Source organism: Ostrea edulis, chromosome 2 (assembly GCF_947568905.1).
Source record: "Ostrea edulis chromosome 2, xbOstEdul1.1, whole genome shotgun sequence".
In the NCBI taxonomy this organism is placed as follows: domain Eukaryota; kingdom Metazoa; phylum Mollusca; class Bivalvia; order Ostreida; family Ostreidae; genus Ostrea; species Ostrea edulis.
Genome location: NC_079165.1, coordinates 283415 through 308008, shown reverse-complemented (window position 1 = coordinate 308008; position 24594 = coordinate 283415). Strand labels below are relative to the sequence as shown.

The following is a 24594-nucleotide window of genomic DNA, read 5'->3' as shown; positions in this document are numbered from 1 at the left end:
TGTCACGTTATGGGGTTCACGGTGATTGTGACCTGTCGACAGGGAATGATTACTCCTCCTAGGCACCTGATCCCACCTCTGGTGTATCCAGGGGTCCGTGTTTGCCCAACTATCTATTTTGTATTGCTTATAGGAGTTATGAGATTGATCAATGTTTGTTATCTTCACCTTTCATACATGTCGAAAAAAAAAGAAAAACATTTTGATTAGGAGTCAGTCCCTTAAACGATAATTAATTACGTAATTCGTGATTTATAGGGGAAAATATAGGAAATTTCATCACATTTCAAAATCAGACGGCAGAGCTATTCGCTCTCGCAACGAGATCGTCTCTAGTTATTTTTATTTTCACACATTTTTTGTGCACGCGATTTCTTGGAACTGCGTCGTATGATTTCCAGGGATGGCAGATATTCATTTGAACTCGATATATTTTTCTCGATTTTGATTACGTCACTTATCTTAAAATTTCCTTCATTGATTTAAAATATTTCAAGAAACTATATCTAAGGTCTCTTTGGAAAGTATATCGGAATTTCTGTGGCATAAGTCAAATTTATTGTATTAAAAGAAGTAAACAGACCCTGTAACATCGTACTGAAATACCGGGACGAAGTGATTATTTCAAAAATATGTATAGGTCATTCCAAATTGAAATGTTCTTACTTACTAACTGATAACTTCAACCTTAATATATATCTTGTGACAGCGTATTAACTATGCATTGCATTCTTTTAGAATGTGGTGGTTTTTTGTCCATATGAAATATACTCTTTAATGATGTGCAATAAATTCAGGAAATCTTTACAACAGAGACAATCACATTATAATACAATTATTACTGAAATGCTGTATAATTTTATAATACAACTGCTTATATACACGGAATCTTATATCGTTTACCTCTTTACATATGATAACTTTCATGTCCATCGAATTGGGTGTTGCCACGGAAAAGAACTTTTTTCATAATTTCGAAAAAGAGATTAGGCACGTTCGGTACCGTCGGGAAAACTCCAAAACTAATCCAAAAACAGTCATATTTCATTCAGATTATTGCCGTAAAACACTGAAATATTAATATTGCCACAAGGCGTTAAACACAAACAATCAATAAACAACTTAAACATATGCCTGACAGACTACAAACTAAATTCCCCGATTTCTTATAAAATCTCTCTATTTGTTTTCAGGTAACAAGGGTTACCCACTCTGGACATAAATATATTGTCCGCTCGATATCCTGATAATCCTTTGCCGGACAAACATCAGTCCTTCTACACTGGTTTCCCTGATAAGTAGATGACCCTACTCATTTTGAAGTCTCAAGGTCAAGCATCCAATTGAACAATGTAAGATATTGTCTGCTCAATATTTTGAGAACCCTTTACTTGATAGACGTCAAGCTTGGAATGCTGATACATCTTGATGAATTTAATAACTGATATTGGTTATTAGATTACAATGTCAAAGGTCGAACTACTCTGGCCATCAGCAAATATTACCAGCACAGTATCTTGTGTATCCTTTGCATATCATATCAAACTTGGTAGACTTATATGTCTATAGAACATAATATGATCTGCATTGATTAAAATGTCCTATAGAATCGTGACTCCTGAACATTTTCAACCTTGAAAGATTATAAATCAATTCACTCAAGATATATTTAAAGAATATTGCCTATTATATTTACAACATTTTGACGGATAGAGATCAGACTTGTATTGTGGTTACCCCCTGCCTAGTGGATAACCCATATTTTTCCTTGTCGTTACATATTTTCGTAATTCAAAGTTCAATCCTTTCAATATTGATACTCTAGGGGATGCTTCTAGAACATTTGTTGTAAATTAAAACGCCCAACATGTTGTACATTTAGAGCCATTATCAAGTGCAGTGTCTATGATGTTAGCAGAGTCTTAATCCATATCATTTGCCGAAGGTTGCTTTGACAAAGAAATGTCGACTGCTTTGCTGATCTTGCAAGTAGTTTTCCTTAGGAAATTTGCATTTTCACCCCCCCCCCTTTCGAATTTATTCCATCACATCTACTCTTGTTGATTCCCATTGATCTTTAACTTCTTTACTTAAACATAAAGCTAATGGTGCATCTTCATTTTTTATATGACTGTCACAATTTGACTCGAGGTAGGAAAAAATCCTCGTCTTCAAACTGAACATTGACACATGAAAGAGAAACACAAAATAAAAATAGCTTTAATCACACAGAAAGGACACAAACAAATCCATTCACACTCTACATGCTCACTAGCACACACAACTCACACATATAAATCACCTGCATATGGTGTTTATATATCTCAACTGATTCGATATTCAAGAGCTTGTTCTGCGTACAGTCAGTTTTTCAATCGCGGCAAGCTACTGACAAACAAGTTGATGGTACAGGGGTTTCAACAATCTCGATTGAAGTCAGCATTTCGCAAATTATATAGTCGTTATAACGATTTAGTTCGTCAATACAACCTACAATGTGTCATTGGGTCAAATGCTGTCTGACGTGTTTCATACCGATTGTTAAGCCTTTCTTGGCACATTGATTTTGATTGCGGATAACGTCGTTTACCTGATCAGGATATAGGGTTCACGGCGGGTGTGACCTGTCGACAGGGGGTGCTTACTCCTCCTAGGCACCTGATCCCACCCCTGGTGTGTCCAGGGGTCCGTGTCTGCCCAACTATCTATTTTGTATTGCTTGTAGGAGCTATAAGATTGATCACTGTTCGTTATATTCACCTTTCCTTTCACATAACATATGCCATTAAAAGAACATATTTTGTAAGATAGACGGTTTATTTCATACAAACCCAGACCAGTATCAAGTAAATAGAACGTTCAACGAGTCATTGCTTCACAATAAGATGCGCACACATAGTAAATATACTTGCACATGTTGTTTATGTCACCACTTGTTATCTGAAGTTCCAATACGCATCACATAGATTTCTCTTTATACCTCATCAAAGTATAATACGCTGGTACACGTGGTAGTTGATTTTGGCATTGCTAGTAGTAGAGGAACACTCTCATGCAGTACAAGCATTGAATTAACGAAAATGATATATGTAATTATGCATATATACAGATACCTACACAGAGTAAAGTATCACAAAGACACACTTACTGTCATTCCACACAGGATTTTACACATAAAAAACGGCACTATCAACACCCAGAATAGCAGCACCACCCAGCACAGTTCTATGACCACACAGGTTTTCACACAGAATAAACGGCACCACCAATACACAGAACGGTACTACCACACAGGACATTTCTATGACCACACGGGGTTTGTTTTGGTCCTTCGATACAAGAGCTATATGTATTGCACACTTTTCAACCGTTCACTTACAGGTTCTATTTTCAAACTTTACATGCTTTCCTTACTTTATCTGACAAGTATATATTAAACTTCATTGATCTGTTACAGTGTCAAGGTAACGAATGTAGAAGGACTGGGTGAGAACATAGAATCATCAGGTAAATATAAAATAAACATGATTATATATATTTTCTTCTCGTGTTTATTGTGGACCTTTTAACACCCTTTCAAACACTTTTTACATTTTCATTTTAGGTCATCAAGCAGTTGCTAGGTAATGATTCAAGAAAAATTTAGAAACACGTTCAATATTACAAAATGGTTGAGATTCTTGTCTTCAGACAAACTTAGGCGGCAATAGTACCCGTATTCCGTCTGGCAGCTGTTTCAGGTTCCAAATATTTCTCCTACAGACGTCAAACTTATTGTAATGTTAACACGAAAACAAATATATCTGAATATTTTTCTTTTTAAAGAACATTTATTGCTATTAAAACTACTGAATATCAATTTCTAATTTTAATGCCTCTGACTTGGATGAGTGATAATAAATGAGATTTTTCTTATCAAAGCTTTTCTGTCATCCGTTTTGTTTGTGATCCTTCCATGGAGGTTTTTAATTTATTTGTGTTTTTGTATTAAAATAACTACGCAACATAATGTTCATTTTCAAATTTAACGTACTGTACTTTAATATTCGTATAAAGTTCATCAAACCGTTGAATTTCCTGTACCTGTTACTTTGGTAAACCTGTGTATAGTACGTCTCATGCAGTTAATCTTACATCATCATTTTGACTTTATCATCCTGTAAATTGTTGTACGTTTAGCCAAGGTGGTCAATGGGTTTGAAGACAAAGAAAGAAAACCACGGATGTTGTATTTGTCTCACAGGAACCATTCTGTATGCTATAATAATCCCAACATGGGTTTTCTCTAAAACTGCAGTGCATAGAGACACATAGAGTGTGAAATTCGTTTTGATTGGCCATTATTAATATTTGATCGTTTCAATTTGAACTTTAATCATTAATATTTATTCATAAAGCTCTCAATATGAAGAACTTAGTGGAGGGGATAGAGATCCAGAAAATAGTTATGAAGTCATAGGATCACAAGGCGGTAAGGAAATGAATAAATGTAAAGATTCATTAAGTGTATGCACGAGTAAACGTGTACCAAATATTTTCATAACAAAAACGTACTATATTTTCAGTAAACTATAGTTAATCATTGTTTTCCAATGCAATGAAAATTTTGCGACTTACATGTACTATAGTAAAATATCTATTGTATTGGTAATTGCTTTGGTAAACAACTTTAGTACTTATATCGGTTGGTTGTTTTACGTCCCGTCGGGAATTATTGACTTATAATGTACTTTTGAGAGAAGGGTTGGCTTTAACAATCAACGGCTGCCTTGGTCATTTAACTTGCGTATTGTATGGAAACTCGATATCATAAAAAATAGATCATGTAATTTCGAATTGTTGGTATATCATTACGGTAGTCATGATACGTTTTAACTAATCTGAACATCTTTCATTGATTTAAAAAAATATTTTTAAAAAGACAACAAAAAAGAATATTTATTCATTTCACTTTTCATACCAAGATGTAAACGTTTAACTCATACAGATACCTTGACTCATGTTTAAACTTTAAAAAAGTAATCGCATGATAAAATGGTTGTAAGTTTATCCTGCAGGAGCTTTGCGTTTTCTTTTATTGCTAAGAAGTATACATTGTTGTGATGAAGTTAACTTTCATTTTGTTAGTTTTTTGTGGTGTTGTCTGTAAATAGTTGTTTATGCTTGTAAGGTGTTTCCGTAGTGTGAGTGTTGGTCGATAAGGCTATTTTTAGCATGCCGGTTTGGTCAGTCAGAGTAGCGGCTGTTTGTCAAGCGTGCGGCCACGTTTTCATGCTGTCCAGCAGGGGTCTTTTCTTGGCGAATTCCAGAAGTTAGTATGGGTAATGGGTAGCCAGAGAGACAAAAATTTTACTGTGTGGGCATAGGTTTTCTCCAGCCGGTAAGCTATTTTTGTGTGAAAATATTTGCGAGGTTTCGGGTTAATTTTCTCGTGTATTGTGTTTTAAAGAACAAGGGACGTTATTGGCCAAAATTGGCCGCGCTTCAAAAACCGATCATATTTTGCAGGTAGAAAGGTGATAATTTTCTCGTTTCATTCATATATAACATGTACCATTTACTTGTTGCTGATATTGAGAAAATAACGTTACAATATTGCATTGTTAACTCTGACGCTATCTCCCGACGGTCGCTTTTTCGGAACGACGTCATTGACCTTATAGGATTTACAGTCCCCTGGTTCTTCTAGAATATTTTTCTAAAAGTTACAATTTTAACTTTTTATATAAAAATACTCATTGAGATCAAAGACAATTGAAAACTGGCATGCTATGGAAAATACATAATTCATTTACATGTAACTTTATCGTGGTCATAGACATTTTGCGGAAGAATCTTGTGTTAATTAGAGTGAGGAAAATAATGCGTGTATTTGTCAAAAATTGTTCAGTAGAACGTAATCATATTTTCAAAGGTGCTGTTCGATGTCCTCCTATTCAAATGAAATATGAAAAATAAAATGGCTTTTGAATTTTCTTTTTCCTGGTTTTGTTTTTTGGTCATAAATATTAACACTTTGATTAAAAACGTCGATTGAGTCGGATAAAATTACTTGTTATGCCATGTACACCAAGGACTATATAACAGGTCTGCTTACGTGTGTATGCAATATACATGTTACAGTACATACGAATAAAATATGCTGTGGGTATTTACAAAATATATTGAATAAAGTGTGGTAAATGTACATATACTAAACGATACAAATTTATGTTGCATGAATGGGATATCATTTTCTTGGGTACAGTAAAACACGTCAAGTAATATGCATGTAACTTCAGATGGTATATTTCATATAGCAAATGCATTTAAAAACCTCACAAAAATGCGTCCAATGTATTTAAAAGCCTCACAAAAATGTGTCCGTGTTTATATCTACATTCCCCTAAATGGTCAACAAAGTAGTTCCAACTCTCTCTCTCTCTCTCTCTCTCTCTCTCTCTCTCTCTCTCTCTCTCTCTCCATATAGTGTTCATCTTTGATAAATGAAAATACATCAGTCAGTGGGCATGTCATTGCATGCACCGACATTCAGTCCAAATCTAGAACGGACTCTGGGAAGTTGTTTGAGTACATGTATAGACAATGTGGTATATGTAACTGCTTTTCCCAGGCACTTATTTTTATATGCGAATAAGGATATATTGAGTGACCCCCCCACCCCCCATATTCTTGATAGTAGTATTGAATGAGAAAAAAATACGCTTAAAATTATTAATTGAACCCATGTAGCGAAGGATAACCCTCCACCTCCCGACGATTTAAGAATTCGAAGATCGGGCAGAAAGGTTTTTTTCATTTGCTAATTAACTACCAACTTATCCTTCGACCCCCCCCCCCCCCCCCGATAGATGATGCTACGTGTCTGTTTCCAAGAGACAGTATATGTAACTACAACATACCTTTTATAAAAATGAATTTAGTAAATATCATGCATGTATTTTCGTTTTTCAATGTGCGGGCCAGGCCTATCCAGAACACCTTGACATGAGAGAGAGAGAGAGAGAGAGAGAGAGAGAGAGAGAGAGAGAGGGGGGATGTCTACATCACCTTACGGTTATACTCCAGTATTCCTAATCATGGAGGGGGCGTACGTCAATACTAATATAAACTTTTAGTAACAATCATCACAACACATATATATTTTATAAGATTGATAAAAGTTGAAGTGCCATTAGGCTGGTCAAGTTGTTCCCATAGCAAGGGAATGGTCAACATCACCCCACCCCCCCCCCCTCAAAATGGAGGGGCAACCCCTCCTCGATACTACGGTGTCTGAATATTTATATCTATACATGTATATATACACATGTTCATCCTGCCCAATTACCTCTGTTATATATGTGCACCTGTAAATGTGCATCGATCTATTACATATACATGTATATATGAACCCGTGGGGATCCGGGTTTGAGTAAGTCCTCAGTATTCCTTGCTTGTCGTAAGATGCGACTAAATGGGGCGGTCTTCGGATGAGACCGCAAAAACTGAGGTCCCGTGTCACAGCAGGTGTGGCACGATAAAGATACCTCCCTGCTCAATGGTCATAAGCGCAGAGCATAGGCCTAAATTGTGCAGCCCTTCACCGGCAGTGGTGAGGTCTCCATGAGTGAAATATTCTCATGAGGGGCGTTAAACAATATTCAATCAATCAATCATATGCGATATAGAAAAAAAATCTGCCACCACAATGGTCGAAGTTTCAAATCGATCACAGGTTTTCGACGTTTTAAAGAAACCACATCTCGCTGGAAGATATAAATAATGATTTGCTGTTATTTTATTTTTAATTTAAACCGTTTTAAGAACCTTTGGAATCAATATCTAATTACTAATGTAGTAATATTTAATTTCAACATGCATCATATATACATACATGCATGTACGTAAAAAATGATGTAAGAAAACTGCTTTAAAAAAGAAACCGCATTATATTTGATATATTTGTATAAAAGATAGTTTAAAATTTAGCGAAAAAAGTAACAGACATCCCAACTATCTAGTTCTTGAGATATAACGTATCAGTACCCATTTTTGCCGAAAATGAACGAATTTTGGTCCGAAAATAAATTCGAGTTATTAAAGGTCTATGTGTGTCTTTGATTTTATCCTTTTTTTAATGCAATTTATTCTTAAATAATCTTATTTTGAAAAGACAGGACGTCCAAACATATTCCCGTGACCTTTAAAAACGAAAGTAGAATAATTTCCATTCATCATGCGGTGGATTTTTGATCTGCCTCCGTGACTCGAAAGGCAGACATCATCTGCATTTATTGGGTGTAGATTTTTATGGCAAACTAGGTAACGCATTAATTGTTTGACTGGACATACATGTATTTATTAAATCGCAAAGAAAGTAAAAGTTTATGAGGTTAAATGATGGAACAGTTTGCTTCAGTTCTATAACATGCAAAATATTGTCTTTGTGTAACGAAAACGGCCGATTTCCGCATTCATTCTTTTTAAAAAATAATATTGTTTGCAGCCAACAACCGACACCATATTGATAATAAAAGAAGAATATTAATGGATAATTAAACATGCAAAATATAAATCTGGTTGTTGCATGCAAAAGTGGTTTGTTTTTTTAGTTCTATAACATGCAAAATATTGACTTTGTGTATCGAAAACAGCCGATTTCGCATTCATTCTTTTTTTAAATTCATATTGTTTGCAACCAACAACCGACACCATATTGATAATGAAAGAAGAATATTAATGGATAATTAAACATGCAAAATATAAATCTGGTTGTTGCATGCAAAAGTATTAGTTTTTGCTAAAGTTTATTCATAATTTATTTCAAATCAACAGATTCCGCTAAACAGCTCATCTTTAGCGTATATTCATGACGTCATAATAAAATATTACGTCATTTTCATGTAAGTGGGATTAGAAGAACATCCTAGTTGTGTAAATAAGAAGAATAATTAAGCATAGTATGAAAGTTGAAAAAATGAAAAAAATCTCGGCGGTATATAGCCAATAACGTCCCTTGTCCTTTTGTTGTTACCCAAATCACTTTGTGTATAGGTTTTAGGTTAAGTTATTGCTATTACAGTGCAGAGGGGATTTAAGAAGCTATCTGGGCCATATCAGGCAGTACTCTCAGCGTTTCAGTAGGTGCTCGGCGTGGGAATCAGAACACGTGAGACAGTGCTGTACGTACATGGGTGTTCCACGTGGTGGACTCGGCAATTATTTTGTAAACCTAGTGTTGCCATTGGTTCGAAGTCGGCGTTATACCCAGTATCGTTGTTCAGTGAGAGACATGTGAGTCCGGGACTGGAAGCGGAGGGGCTGTTCGAGCTGTATGGAGGCCTGGTTGTGCCAAGTGTGACGTGGCGTTAAATTGAATTGTGCTGAGTAGCCAAACTTTCATATTGAGTTTCAGTAAATTAACATTTTATCAAAAAGGAATTTGAGAAATTTTGTATATACAAAACGTAATTTACTGTTTAACTTTTTCTGTAGTTAGCGGAATTTGCTACTATTTGAATCATTTTTGTAATAAATTTATTACCAGTTACATTTTCAGCCTGGAATGACATATTTGTTGTATTAACTATTGAATTGTCTTGACAGTTATACGTTATATTGATTGTCAATATTGCCAGGTTTATTTATACCAATTTATATTTTCTTTCTCGGTGAGAGAGTATGGATGTGTGAAGGTGAAAGTGTGATTTCTTTGTTTTTCAAATCTATATACTTCTTATCTTATAGCTAAATAAATTTTCTTTTTATTTATTCTACGATTTATCATTTTCTCTATTGCCTACACAAAATCCAAAAGAACTTCATTACAATTGTTATACAACTTTATTCAATCAAACATTCGGGTACAGCACAGTATCAGGGTACAAAGCAAGCTAAAAGTACTGACAATTTGGAATTACATGTACATGTCTTTTAGTGGAGATCAACAGCTCTCTAGCAAAATGTTGTGACAGACCAGAGAGCTACAGAGCCACCCTTTATATATGCTTCGATTTACGGCAGAGAAAATTAAGCACATGATTGGGGCCTTCTATCGCTGTCCAAACATTCATTAAAGCCCCTGCGAACCCCAAACTCACACCTTCAAATGATTTCGTTTGTATTTGTAGTTTTAACCATGTTAGGTAGCAGTAAATTGAAATCCAGTTAATTTCTATATCTACTTATTATATTCAATGTGAAGTATGTATTTGATCTTTGTTTATCATAAATACGAATACTGGATGAAAATTACGCTCCTGCGTATTTGAAAAGTAATACTGGTACATTATAAAAGCCTAGTGTGGTCCCCGCCCATTTTTAATACTGACATGTAAAATTATAACTTGGCGGGGCTGGAGACCAGATGAATGAAAGTCGTAAATTTAATTCAAAATCCACACCTATTTAAACAATTCTTTTTATGAGAGGTGAAGATAACGAACAGTGATCAACCTCATCTTCCAACAAGCAACACAAAAATAGAGGACTGAGTAAACACGGACCCCAGAGGTGGGATTAGGTGCCTAAGAGGGGTAAGCATCCTCTGTTTACAGGTCACACCCACCGCGAGCCATACATCTTGATCAGGCAAACGGGGTGATCCGTAGTCAAAATCAGTGTGTTAAAAATGTCCTAACAATTTGTATGAAACAAATCAGACAGCATTTCGCCCAATGCTAGGTTGTATTGGCATAATCGTTACAACGACCATAGAACTTGGAAAATTGTGACTTTAAACTAGACTGTTACAACCACTGTACCATCAACTTGTTTGTCAGCAGCCTGTCTCGATTTAAAAACTGAGCATGAAAATAAACAGAGATTCGAATTTACTGGCTACATAAAAAAGAAACACACATTTAAAGCTTTTGAGTTTTCGGTTTACACGAGGCTTCAATAAATGTTTGAATGTGTGTTTGGACATATGTATAATGGGGAAGTATGTTAGAGATTTTGATAGTAAATGTTTGAGACGGCGATGCTAGCATACAGTGATTCATGGCCTTAGCAGTGCGCAGTTTTTGTTGCGCCGTAAATCGAAGATTTTTGTAAGAGTTGGATCTGTAGCTCTCTGGTATGATCCGTTATTTCCAAGAGAGCTAGAGATATCAATCTACTGCATCTGTATCTGAATAGTCCGAAAAAGCGAAAAATTTCTGCTCTTCTATTAATTACAAATAACCACAACTTTGATTTATCACACTTCATAAAAAATGAATCTATCAAAGATGTAACATAAAACATGTATGTGCGTATATTGACAGTTACCCTTCCCCCAAATAGATAAATTATTTAGAAAATTCAACAAAATCCTAATCTAAATTTGAAAGAGGGGTCATAAAGGGTCATGATATTACTCGAATTCTGTTCTTGCCTTAGCAACATGAAATACCCGTCGTTATGCATCCATTATTATCTTTTTCAGTGTAACCACTCACATACCCAACAAACTTGACACTGGTTACTTGTATTCTACGGTCGTTATAACGATCTAGTTTGTCAATATCATCTGCCATTGGGTCAAATGCTGTCTGACATTTTCATAGCCGTTCACGTATTTTTTGTGTTACACCTTTGATAGATTCATTTTTATGGCGTGTGATAATACACTCTACACACTGATTCTGACTATGGATTCCTCCGTTTACCTGATTGAGATGGGGCTAACGGCGGGTGTGAACGTTGAACTATAGTTGTTTGCTTTCGATATTTCACATGCAAGATCACATGATCATAAATATTTCCAAAAGGGGCGTTCACTATCCGACTCGGAGAATGCATACTAAATAGGAAAATAGCTTTATTAATTTATAATCCGACTAAATTAATTTGTATTACCTCAGTGTATTAATGAACAGAAAAAAATATGAATGCTTATTTCTTTATTTTGGCGTTGATGGGAACGGGGGTATTTACAACACAAAAGTGTTGTACCGCTAGGATGATCAAGAAAAAGCCTCAACAAACAACAAAAGCATCATAAAAATAAAATCAAAATCCAACATACTCTCTTGCAAAGCAACATTCAACATTCAAAGTTTAAAGATATCAACATCCACAGTTCAAAGTTCACAGGATATCAAAGAGTGTTTGACTCTGGAAGGTGCAGAGGCCAGACATCTTATGTTTCTCATCGCTATTGTGATCAAATGAATCAGAGTCGCACTGATTGATTGTCAACTAATTCAAAAGGGTGGCACATTCCTCAAAAACTTTGCAAGATACAGAACATCCCATAGGCAGACATTCATGAATGTAATAGTTATTGTTAAAGAAGCAAATATGGTTTCTGCAGTCATCTGGCCCAGAAAAGGGATGATTTCTGTAGAAGTCCCAAAATCCGGCATTCAAATTAGGAATATATAAACAAACCCAAACTACATTTGATTTGATCCAAAATTGCTTTGTTATATGACACGAGCATGAACTTGGAATAAAATTGAAAAAAAAGAAGATGCAAAATCAATGAAAAGATCATGAATTCAGGGGGTTTCAGAAAAATATACAGCACATGCGCCGATCAAAGTAATATTCAACATGTTTTCATATTCTATTAACACACAATATATATCAATTTCACTTTGCTCGACAGACAGGCACACATTTTTCTAAGGAATTATCTGGATGAAATTTAACAGTTGTTAAGCTATTTTTGAAAAAAAGGCGGGGAAATTCTAATTCATTACGTAATTTAATGCTATCAAATAAGCAATAACTTTGCGCTATAGTTGATATATTATACTTGACGTATATTCAATTTATATTATATTGTGTAAAATGTTACTTGGTTTTATTTCCCATACCATTAAACTTTAATTCTTCAAAATGGTTTTGCAGTGTAACTAAATTTTAGTCATCATTAAATTGCATTACGAGATGATAGACATTAGGATAAGAGACCTACTGAAGCACGATACCATTATATTGTATCAATTTTATATTGTAACTAGTAATCTGAACTGGACCAAGCAAAACCTTTTTATCAAAAGAAATTTGAATAACAAAATTAATAAAATGTAAGAGATGAGTGAAAACAAATACTAACATTTTAATTTTAATTCAAAATAACAATAACACAATCTAAACTACAAAAGGAATAACGTTTTCGATTATCTGCTGTAACGGAACGTTTAGCTAATTCCCTGTATAATCAATATATTACAAATTATGTGACAGAATAACTTCCAGACTCATTAACTGACAAATATATTGATATCAAAAATTAAAATAAAAAAAATTAAAACAGCAAGGTCGTGGATCAAAAGAAGTATCGAAAATGGATCCGTCGATGATTCATGTAAATTTTGGAAAAGGGGGTAGGGGCTTAAGAATACACATCCCGGTTCCAACACCTAAATACCATTCGAAGTTTTTGTAATGTTTTTCCACTCATTCTCAATCATTGTGTTGATGGTTAATGTAACAATGGGATAATCCTCGAAATATCAAGACTCTGAATTCATTAAATGACGAGAAATCTGAGCTCCATGTTTACATTGACATCTATTTGATCAACATGAGTCATACACTGAAATCAAATTATTTACACATATTATAATTTCTTGTTTATCTTCTATTTCAGTGAATGATCATGGAGATGCTAGGTATGAAATAAGTTTCTATACTTGTTATCCTGTCTAGTTTCATTGTGAAAACAATTCTAAAGTAATATATTAGAATTTTGTTTGATTATATGACTTATTTGCCTTCTTTCTGTCTTATATAGGGCAACATATGAAAGTTTACATATTCAGAGCGATGAGAACAAATATGAAGCTTTACAAGATCAAAAAGGTATGTGTAAGTGATACCGCAGCAATCTTAAATACTCTAGCGTTATGTGGAAAATGTGTTATATTTTAAAGCATGTCTACCGGATAAAATGTTTTCTTTCCAAACATTTATTTCCCACCATTGGTGTATGCATTCTGTCACCTCATATTGAATAGAGACATACTGGATAGTTAGATACTACGCAGTATAAACATTTATATCGAAATATGGATCCTAGTATGTTTTTTGTATAATTGTTCCGTGTCCTTTCCACACTTTTTTAAGACCCGTGACTTGTAAATGACGGAGGGGCGCTCGAACCCATGACGTTATATTATCTGACCCACTGCGTCCGTTAGTATATAACATTTAACTTATACACATGTATACAACCTATCATTGGGTCAAATGCTGTCTGATGTGTTTCATACCGATTGTTAAGCCGTTCTTGGCACACTGATTTTGATTGCAGATAAATCCGTTTACCTGATCAGGATATAGGGCTCACGGCGACAGGGGATGCTTACTCCTCCCAGGCACCTGATCCCACCTCTGGTGTGTCCCGGGGTCCGTATTTGCCCAACTATCTATTTTGTATTGCATTTATGAGATTGATCACTGTTCATTATCTTTATCTTTCACAGTAAAGAATTGTGAGTTCATATTTAAGTCTGATCACTGAATATATGATGCTTTTGTCTAGATTAGCGGAGCTATATCACTCACGTTTTCTTATATTTATAGCAGCCAACCCATTGCAATATTTGAGGATTATAATGATGATACAGTTGCTTGTTTGGTGTTTTACGTTTTGTACGAGATTCAGTCATGTTAAGGCATATCAGTTGTTAGCAAAATGCCACATATTTTGACAAGTGTGAGACACGCAGGGCCGTAAGAGTGATAATTATGTATTCTGTGAACAGCTAATGCAACACTGAAATTTGGTTTACTATGTATCATCTGAAAGTCCCGTCACTTTCATTTCTGAGCGCTTGGTAAAGGATCAATCAATACTATTAAAGATGTTTGGTCTGGGAATTATACTCCGAACCACCGACAGCTTATTTATAGTAACATTCCAAACCTCATTCTTTATTACAATTACAAATTGATTACTAAATACACCAACATGTTTCTATGAATGGTGTATATATCTATGCAATATAGTCCCCACACCCGATGCTTCATACACGAAAAGCAATGTTGCGGGTGTATACTGGAATCAGGATGTTCATGAACAGATCAGTATCCGGTCATTGAGAGATTTCCCAGTTTCACATTGAAAGACGCTCTGGCAATTTGTTACCTGGCGTTAAGTAAATTTCATTTTTGATTTGTCATCAAACGTCAAATGTTGTCATAATATGGATTATGTTCAATACTATGTTAGAGAGTAAAAAAAAACGAACAAGATAATGACATCGGCCAAACGTTCATATAAGTTTCCCTTTTCACCTTAATTCACCTTACTGTACATCCTCGTAAAGGCCAAACAAGATTCTGATGTCATAAAAAGGTCCCCGGGTCATATATGTAATTTTTCCTTTCCAATGCGCTGCTGTCATCCTCTATTCTTAACTACTGCATCTTTTTAAAATTTACTATATATTTGCTACATCCATGTACTCTGTCGACAAATAATATTATTACATTTTTATTATTTTAGCATATCATGGAAAAGATGAGACCTATTACAACTCAAAGATGCAGTTGCCGACTAATGTGTACTTCAACACTTCATTTCAGAACTAGTATGTTCCCATGAAATTCGGACAACCAGTCTTCACGATAATGATGATTTTGTTTTGATGAATCTCGTAAATATTTTTGATATCAATGAAAGCTTATTATGTATAATGGTATATCTGGGATTTACAAATTTAAAGAAATATACTTTGTGTATGATCATTAATTCTAGAATATTGAACCTTGTTTGTTTCATACCGGTATTTGATATATATTGCATATACTGCACATCATTTTCTGTCACAAAGTTTGAATTTTCCTTTTGCTTTGTATTGTCTAGATCAGAATACTCATCACTATTTAAATAAAATATATTAACGGAATTTCTGTTTTCATATATTGTCTTTATGTAATTATCAGATCGGTAGCTGAAGATGCAAGTCTATTTTCCATAAAGATCAACATATGAGTGAAAATGAATATTGTAAATAGATAAATCATAGCTTATGTATCGAAAAGTCGAGCTGAAGATTTATTCTTCTCATGTAAAAGTTTTTGAATAAGTTCTGCCTCGTGCAATATCAAAACTGACCACCTAAAGAAGGAGCACAATTCGTACCTATGGAATTCTAATCTACTTTTTGAAGGATTGATTACCAAAGACTACGAATATATTTTCAACAAGGAACTCCTGCATATTTTAATATCAACTTCATGGTACTTGTGCGTAGAATCAGATTGGTGTTCTTGAATTGGAGAGAAATAAATTTTTTGAATGACTGATCACAAGATATGAATATTTCTTTTTTTCTATCTTATTGAAGAAACAGCTTTTCATGTTAAAAAGCCTAGTTGATATTATCTACCGTGAGGAATAGTCGTTTAAAGTCTTGAAAAATTATGATGCCGTTAATTTGAGAAAAGTTTTGTGATTTCAAAGTTACTCAAAGTTCTGTTTCAAAGTTTTTTGTAAAAATTTCAGTTTACCTTTACAAGCAAAATGCGGTTTTAGGGGGAAAATTGGAATTGTATATTGAATAGGGTGGAGACTGTTTATCCTTCGAATGTTCAACTTCATTGATAAAAATGCATGTTTGCAATAACTAAAACCCCAAGGTCAAAATATTCATTTCGCTTTACCACGAAATGATTGCATCACGGTTGCCTAATGCTTAGTTTGTGCAGGAGTGTGACAGAATTTCGAAAATTGTGGTCTATTACAAGTACAGATACATTCATCAATTGTTTGAGCCCCTCAATATCAAATTGTATGAAATACTTCAGAATCGGTGCATAATTATTTTGCCACCACTGAAGTAGGGACCAATTACATTGATGATGCATCCAGTTGTAGAATCAATTGTGTTGGAATTTTAATTGTAAACCTTTCTGTATGTATATATAATTTCCAAATTGCTGGAGATATGCTGTGTCCAAATAATGATTGAGCGAACTGTGTTGTATGTGATGAGATTTCTTCTCTTGTGATGTGGTGAAAGCCATAGTGAGAAATAAATGTTCTTAGGGACACTTCCTAGCAGATGTACGAGTTTGATAATTTTGCCGATTTCTCTTTTGAATTTTTAGTAGAGGCCATCGACAGGGTTATTCCTGTCAAATTCAAAATATTCTATTCTGATAAGGACTTATCATTGTCAAAAACAATACATCTCTGCTTTCTTTTTAATGAAAGGTGAAGATAATGCATTTAATGCATTTTCACGAATTCCTGTTGTTAGTTCCATTAAATCAGTACGATTAAAATATGATGTTGTTTGTAATTAAGAATTCCGTCAAGTGCATCTAAGTGAAACCGATTATTTGGCAAATATACTGCACCGATAGGAAATATGATAAGTTTATCTAAAACAAACTAAACTGGCAGAGCAACCAAATGGAAAACGTAGCTTGCATACTGCACATGGACATTGGCTCCAACTGATGGGATTAGTAAGGTAATACTTGGTGATGAGTTAGTATGTTTTAGCTAACGTGTTAGGTGGTGCATCCACAGGATATTCATCCTCTACACATACAGGTTTTCTTGTGAGACTGGAACGCGCAATTCTCACCTTCCAAGAGCGAGCTACTTTTGTTGCAAATAACACTTCCATGGGAAGAAATTTGTTTGTCCCAATTAAATGATTGTGTGCTAGAAATTTGCGGAATTGTTTTTCGTTTTATCGGGTCCACCTAATTTTCGTCTACCTCAAACGTTTGGTATCGATTAACACAGCACACAACTGTAGAACCTTGGCGCTTACATATTCAATAAAGGTTTCATTTACTTTTTTGTACTAGCATTTATTTATTATTTATAATTTATTCATTTCAATGAGTCAAATTCCGTTTTTCTCTTTAATAGATCAATGTCAAAACACATGAATCGTAGATTTTTTCAAAAATCCAAATCATAGGTGTGTGATTTCTTCTAGGGGTGCTGTGCTGAATGATCGCTAAAATTTGCTCTTCTAACCTTTTTTCATGTAATGAACACTGAATGCAAATTACAAAAGATTTTACTGCCTTTTATCATGTTTTTAAACCTCTGGGGATGAAGTGGGTGTATTGAAGAGGACAAAATGAACTTCAGTTTGTATCTTGACTAGTATGAACATTGAATGAATGCTGAAATCAACTGTAAAGGCAGTTCTTAGTTAGAGTATACAGCTATCTACAGAAACTATACTATATACCTTGGGAGATCTAAACTCAAATGATGAGATTCAAATGCTTTTAAACTTTAACTTTCCATCTTTCTCTCTGCTCTCATGAAATCATTATTGTTTATATCTAGAAGTGTAATAGGTCAGAAATACCTTTGCTAATACAACAGCATAATTCATCGATAAACGCAATCAAACAATTTATAAGATTTATCTAGAATTAATGATTGAAAGAAAATTGTAACAATAGCAAAATACTACCTTAAGGCAGTTGAACAATAAATATCAAACTCCGTGCAGAGCTGAATCTACACACACAAAATAGTTAATTCCAAAATCCTAGTTCCCAGTTATGAAAATAATCCAAAAATGTCTAAAGTGTGGAAACCGAGTTCTAAATCATAAAAACTCATAGTGTATCTATAATAAGAATGGCTTTTCTAGCACAATCTTGAAAGACAATGATGCAACTATTACGTCATATTTCTGTTCAAGAAGAAAACATGAGCTTTAGAACCATCTAGGTTACATATGTCAATTCAGTGCAAGTAGTACACAACAGAAGAAACATAAATATGTAATGAGAAATTTACTTTTCGTAGCACCTGGTCATGCAAATATGATAATATTCAAGTTACCTTTAGGGCTGTTGACAGATAGAAAAATAGTTTTCATTAAGAGACTGACTACGATAGAACCATGCAAAATCAAACAATTATTATGGAGGATGTTGTCAAATTTTCAATTTTTTTTTTTTATATTTCAAAAGTATTTTCCTAGGTATATCATGTTTTGTGGCAAAATCGATGAGTGCGCCTGAACTAACACCTAATGGAATGTTCTTTTTTAACACAATATTCATGATCAATTTTATTTACAAAGGAATGATTTTCTCTAGGAATTAAAATATCAAAAACAGAATAATCACATTTGGTTTCAGTTCCGCATAGTCATTTCGAACAGTATTTTTTGAATTAGTGAACATACCTCTTACGTTCATCCTCCAGATATAAGTTGCATAGCGTATATTAAAAGTAGTAATTCCAAAATTAAATGTTGTTTTAGTGGGTTATAACCCCCCCCCTCCAAGAAACGCTTCAAATAAATAATGTAAAAGGCATAAGGGAGTTAATACATTTTGTGACTGCACATACATTTTATTGCTTGTTAAATGTACATATTAAAATTCGGAGATTATCAACGGGGTGGACTTTAAAATGGATAGAAAATGTGATCCCAATTCCCATGAAATGTCACCGTATGTATTCAAGTCCAGTGGCGGATCTAGAGGGGGGGGGGTTACGTGGGTTGCACCCCCCCCCCTTGGATTCGCTAAAAAGAGAGAGAGAATGACTATAGAGTTATTAAAATCCTAGGCGATGGAAATTGTTTATACAATTGTGCGTCAACATTTCTATCAGTTGATGATCATTCAAATTATCTTTTATATAGTTTTTATTTGTAATATTTCATTTTATTTTAAAAAAAAAATGAATGACTGGGAGTAAATCGGAATGCATTTTAAAAGAGGATTTGTTTTAAAATCAAGAGTGACAGATCTATGTCTGATAATTATACAATAACATTAATCCAAATTTGAATTTAGAAATACAAATTGATAGCATTCCTGTTAAGTTGTCGTTTAACTATGTTAACGTACGTTATAACAGCTCTCTTTTCAGTGGCGTATTTAAGGGGGCGCAGCCGGTGCCCCCCCCCCCCTCCTAAAATTTTCAAATTTAAGGTAAATCGTGGTATCTTGTTTAGACAATTGTACTAAACAATAAAAGAAGCAATAATTTCTTCCACTCCCGGAGAAAGGAATGACAAAATCTTTTTGATTTCTTGAATTACTTCATTGGGAGAAGTTAATTTTTTTTCAAAAAACCTTGAAATTTGCTTCATTTTAGTAATTTCACCTTATTAAGAATGATAGAAAATAGTAAAAATGACTTAAATAGGAGACATATTTTAAGCCCTATAAAATCTGTAAACTACAGGAGCTTCCGGGGGCTTCGCCCCATGGGCCCCTACCAGGGCTTCGCCCTGGACCCACTGGGGGCCTAAAGGCGGCCCCCAAACCCCCTGCCTCATAAGGTGGCGCCCCCCCCCCGTAACAGCAATTCCTGGATCCGCCCGTGCATTTCTTCTTCAACCCCCCCCCTTTGAAAAATTTCTAGATCCGCGCCTGAAGTCTATCTTTAGCACATGTTACTCGCTGTTTTCGCTTGCTATATTTATAAATGCTCCAATTCATTATTCAGGATGCATACCACAAAAATCTGTATATGTTATCTACTTTTCTTCAACTGTACTTTACATGAATACACCTTTGCTTTTCTCATTATTGAGCAAGATTTCTCGAGATTTCGTAGAAGTTTGTTAACATGCTGTCGACATCATGTACTTTTTAGCGTTAGTTTCGTATTCTCAGTTTGAGATGTATAAATGTGCATTTATTGTTTTAATTGTTCCTGAGCACTCAAGAAATTGTTGTTTTAATGTTTTACAGATATATCTCGAATGTTTTACATCGTCGACGCTCTTACATTTTATGAAACAAAATCTAGCTATTTATGTAATGTCAATGGCGATGTGGTTGTGTCATCCACTGTCTAATGCCACGATTAACGTGTATTTTATACTTACAGTTAATGACGACATCCTACAGATTAAAACCACATCATTTCTTTCATTTTTTGTGGACATTAATCCTGTTTTTGTATTTAAATTTCACGTTGTACGGCAGCTCTGTTTGGCACTATTTGACAGGTCTTCAGTTGTAAGATCGGTAAAGTTGGCTACTAGTAACCAGCTACTAGTAAATGGCTACTTAAAAAGAGAAAAGTTGGCTACTAGTAGTCAACTACTTGAACCAGGAAAAGTTAGCTACTTGTAGCCAGTTACTAGTAGCCAGCTACTAAAAGTAAGAAAAGTTAGCTACTCGTAGCCAGCTACTACAAAATATAAAAGTTATAATTACTGATAGCCAACTACCAGATAAAGGTTAATGAGTTTGAAAATTATTATCTATCAGATTTATTTCTAAAGAGGACGAGGAGTCGCATGAAATTTCATGCTCAATTATCCCCAATTACATAACGTTGCAATGCAAAATACGAATAAACTTTTTCAACTGAGTGTTTACTTTAAAAATGATACGGATTGAATTCAGACCTTCATTCATTTGATATACCATCCATTTTGAGATATCCGCTACTTTTACAATTTGATTCGAGTTACCCTGAAATTTCAACATTTGTGTGAATACCGTAAGAAACTTTATGTTTGTATTAGATATCTGACGAATTTACGACTATACATATGGCAAGAAGTGATAGATGGTGTTTTGATACGCCACGAATTTTCAGATATCGCTCTTTAGGAAATCAGTTACCTATACATTTTGATTATCGGTACAATGAAATTTCAAGATCTGTGTGAATACTTCGTGTTTATATCATATATTTAACTAACTTACAACGATACGTATGGCGAGTAGTGATATTGGGTATCGTGATATGTCATGAATTTTCAGATATCACCCTTAAGGAAGTCAACTACTTATACCTTTTGATGGCAGGTAACCTGAAATTTCAAGTTTTTTCGCAAATATCTTAAGGCACGTTATATTTGTATTAGATATCTCATTAATTTACCAATATTCATGTGAAGAGGAGTGGTATTAAATATCTTCATCAGCCATCACTTTTCAGAAATCACCATTAAGGAAGTCAACTACTTATACCTTTTGATTCCTGGTAACCTGAAATTTCAAGATTTTCGTAGATATCTTAAGGAAATTTGTGTTTATATTAGATATCTGACTAATTTACAACTATCAAAGTGAAGAGGAGTGATACTAGGTATCTTGATATGCCATCAATTTTCAGATATCCCCCATAAGGAAGTCAGCTACATATACCTTTTGATTTCAGGTAGTCTAAAATTTCAGGTTTTTCGCAAACATCTTAAGGAACTCTGTCGTTGTATTATATATCTCATAAATTTACCATCTCACATATGACAAAGAGTGATATGAATTATCTTATTATGCCATCAATTTTCAGATATCACGTTTAAGGAAGTCAGCTACTTATACCTTTTGATTCCAGGTAACCTAAAATTTCAAGTTTTTCATAAATATCTTAAATAACTCCTTGTTTGTCTTAGATATCTTACTAATTTACAACTATCAATGTGAAGAGGAGTGATACTAGGTATCTTGATATGCCATCAATTTTCAGATATCACCCATAAGGAAGTCAGTTACATATACCTTTTGATTTCAGGTAGTCTAAAATTTCAGGTTTTTCGCAAACATCTTAAGGAACTCTGTCTTTGTATTAGATATCTCATAAATTTACCATCTCACATATGACAAGGAGTGATATTAATTATCTTATTATGCCATCAATTTTCAGATATCACGTTTAAGGAAGTCAGCTACTTATACCTTTTGATTCCAGGTAACCTGAAATTTCAAGTTTTTCATAAATATCTTAAATAACTCCTTGTTTGTATTAGATATCTGACTAATTTACAACTATCAAAGTGAAGAGGAGTGATACTAGGTGTCTTGATATGCCATCAATTTTCAGATATCTCCCTTAAGGAAGTCAGCTACATTTACCTTTTGATTCCAGGTAGTCTAAAATTTCAGGTTTTTCACGAACATATTAACTCTGTCTTTGTATTAGATATTTCATAAATTTAACATCTCACATATGACAAGGAGTGATATTAAGTATCTTAATATGCCATCAATTTTCAGATATCACGTTTATGGAAGTCAACTACTTATACCTTTTGATTCCAGGTAACCTGAAATTTCAAGTTTTCCATACATATCTTAAAGAACTCCTTGTTTGTATTAGATATCTGACTAATTTACAATTATCCATGTGAAGTGGAATGGTATTAGGTATCTTGATATGCCATCAATTATCAGATATCACTCTTAAGGAAGTCAGCTACTTATACTTTTTGATTGCAGGTAACATGAAATTTCAAGTTTTTTTATCAATATTTTAGGGAAGTCTGTGTTTGTACTAGATATCTGACTAATTTACAATTATCCACGTGAAGAGGAGTGATATTAGGTATCCTGACATGCCATCAATTTTCAGATATCACCCATAAGAAAGTCAGCTATTTATACCTTTTCATTTCAGGTAACCAGAAATTTCAAGCTTTTAGAAAATATTTTAAGGAGCTCCGTGTTTGTTTTAGATATCTGATTAATTTACCAATGCACATATGACAAGATATGATATTAGGTATCTTGATATAACATCAATTTTGAGATATCACGCTTAAGGAAGTCAGCTACTTATACCTTTTGATACCTGGTAACCTGAAATTTCAAGTTTTTCATAAATATCCTAAAGAACTCTGTGTTTGTATTAGATATCTGACTAATTTACAACTATCCATGTGAAGTGGAGTAGTATTAGATATCTTGATATATCATCCATTTTCAGATATCACCCTTAAGGAAGTCAGCTACGTATACCATTTGATTCTAGGTAACCTGAAATTTCAAGTCTTCCGTACATATCTTAAGGATGTCTGCCTTTGTATTAGATATCTGACTAATTTACAATTATCCACGTGAAGAGGAGTGATATTAGGTGTCTTGATATGCCATCAATTTTCAGATATCACGCTTAAGAAAGTCAGCTACTTATACCTTTTAATTGCAGGTAACCTGAAATTTCAAATTTTTAGAAAATATTTGAATTAACTCCGTGTTTGTTTTAGATATATGATTAATTTACCAATGTACATATGACAAGATCTGATATTAGGTATATTGATATGCCATCAATTTTGAGATACCACGCTTAAAGAAGTCAGCTACTTATACCCTTTGATTCCTGGTAACCTGAAATTTCAAGTTTTCTAATAAATATCTTAAAGAACTCTTTGATTGTATTAGATATCTGACTAACATACAACTATCCATGAGAAGAGAAGGAATGTTAGATATCTTGATATGCCATCAATTTTCAGATATCACCCTTAAGGAAGACATTTACGTATACCTTTTGATTGCAGTTAACCTGAAATTTCAAGGTTTTCGCAAATATCTTATGGCACTTCATGTTTGTATTGGATATGTCATTAATTTACCAATATTCGCATGAAGAATAGTGGTATTAGATATCTTTATAAGCCATCAATTTTCAGATATCACAATTAAGGAAGTCAGCTACTTGTACCTTTTGATTCCTGGTAACATGAAATTTCAAGATTTTTGTAGATATCTTAAGGTAATTTGTGTTTATATTAGATATCTGACTAATTTACAACTACCAAAGTCAAGAGGAGTGATACTAGGTATCTTGATATGCCATCAATTTTCAGATATCACGCTTAAGGAAGTCAGCTACTTATACCTTTTGATTCAAGGTAGCCTTAAATTTCAAGTTTTCCGTAGATATCTTAAGGAACTCTGCGTTTGTATTAGATATATCAT

At 34.0% G+C, this 24594-nt stretch overlaps 1 long non-coding RNA gene across 1 annotated transcript; it reads left to right on the top strand.

Moving 5' to 3' along the window:
* Positions 1–10256: 10256 nt before the first annotated feature.
* Positions 10257–13775, top strand: LOC125667192 (uncharacterized). The gene is made up of 3 exons (XR_007367083.2): positions 10257–10517; positions 13568–13589; positions 13712–13775. It is a non-coding gene; the product is annotated as an uncharacterized LOC125667192 (long non-coding RNA).
* The last annotated feature ends 10819 nt before the right edge of the window (positions 13776–24594 follow it).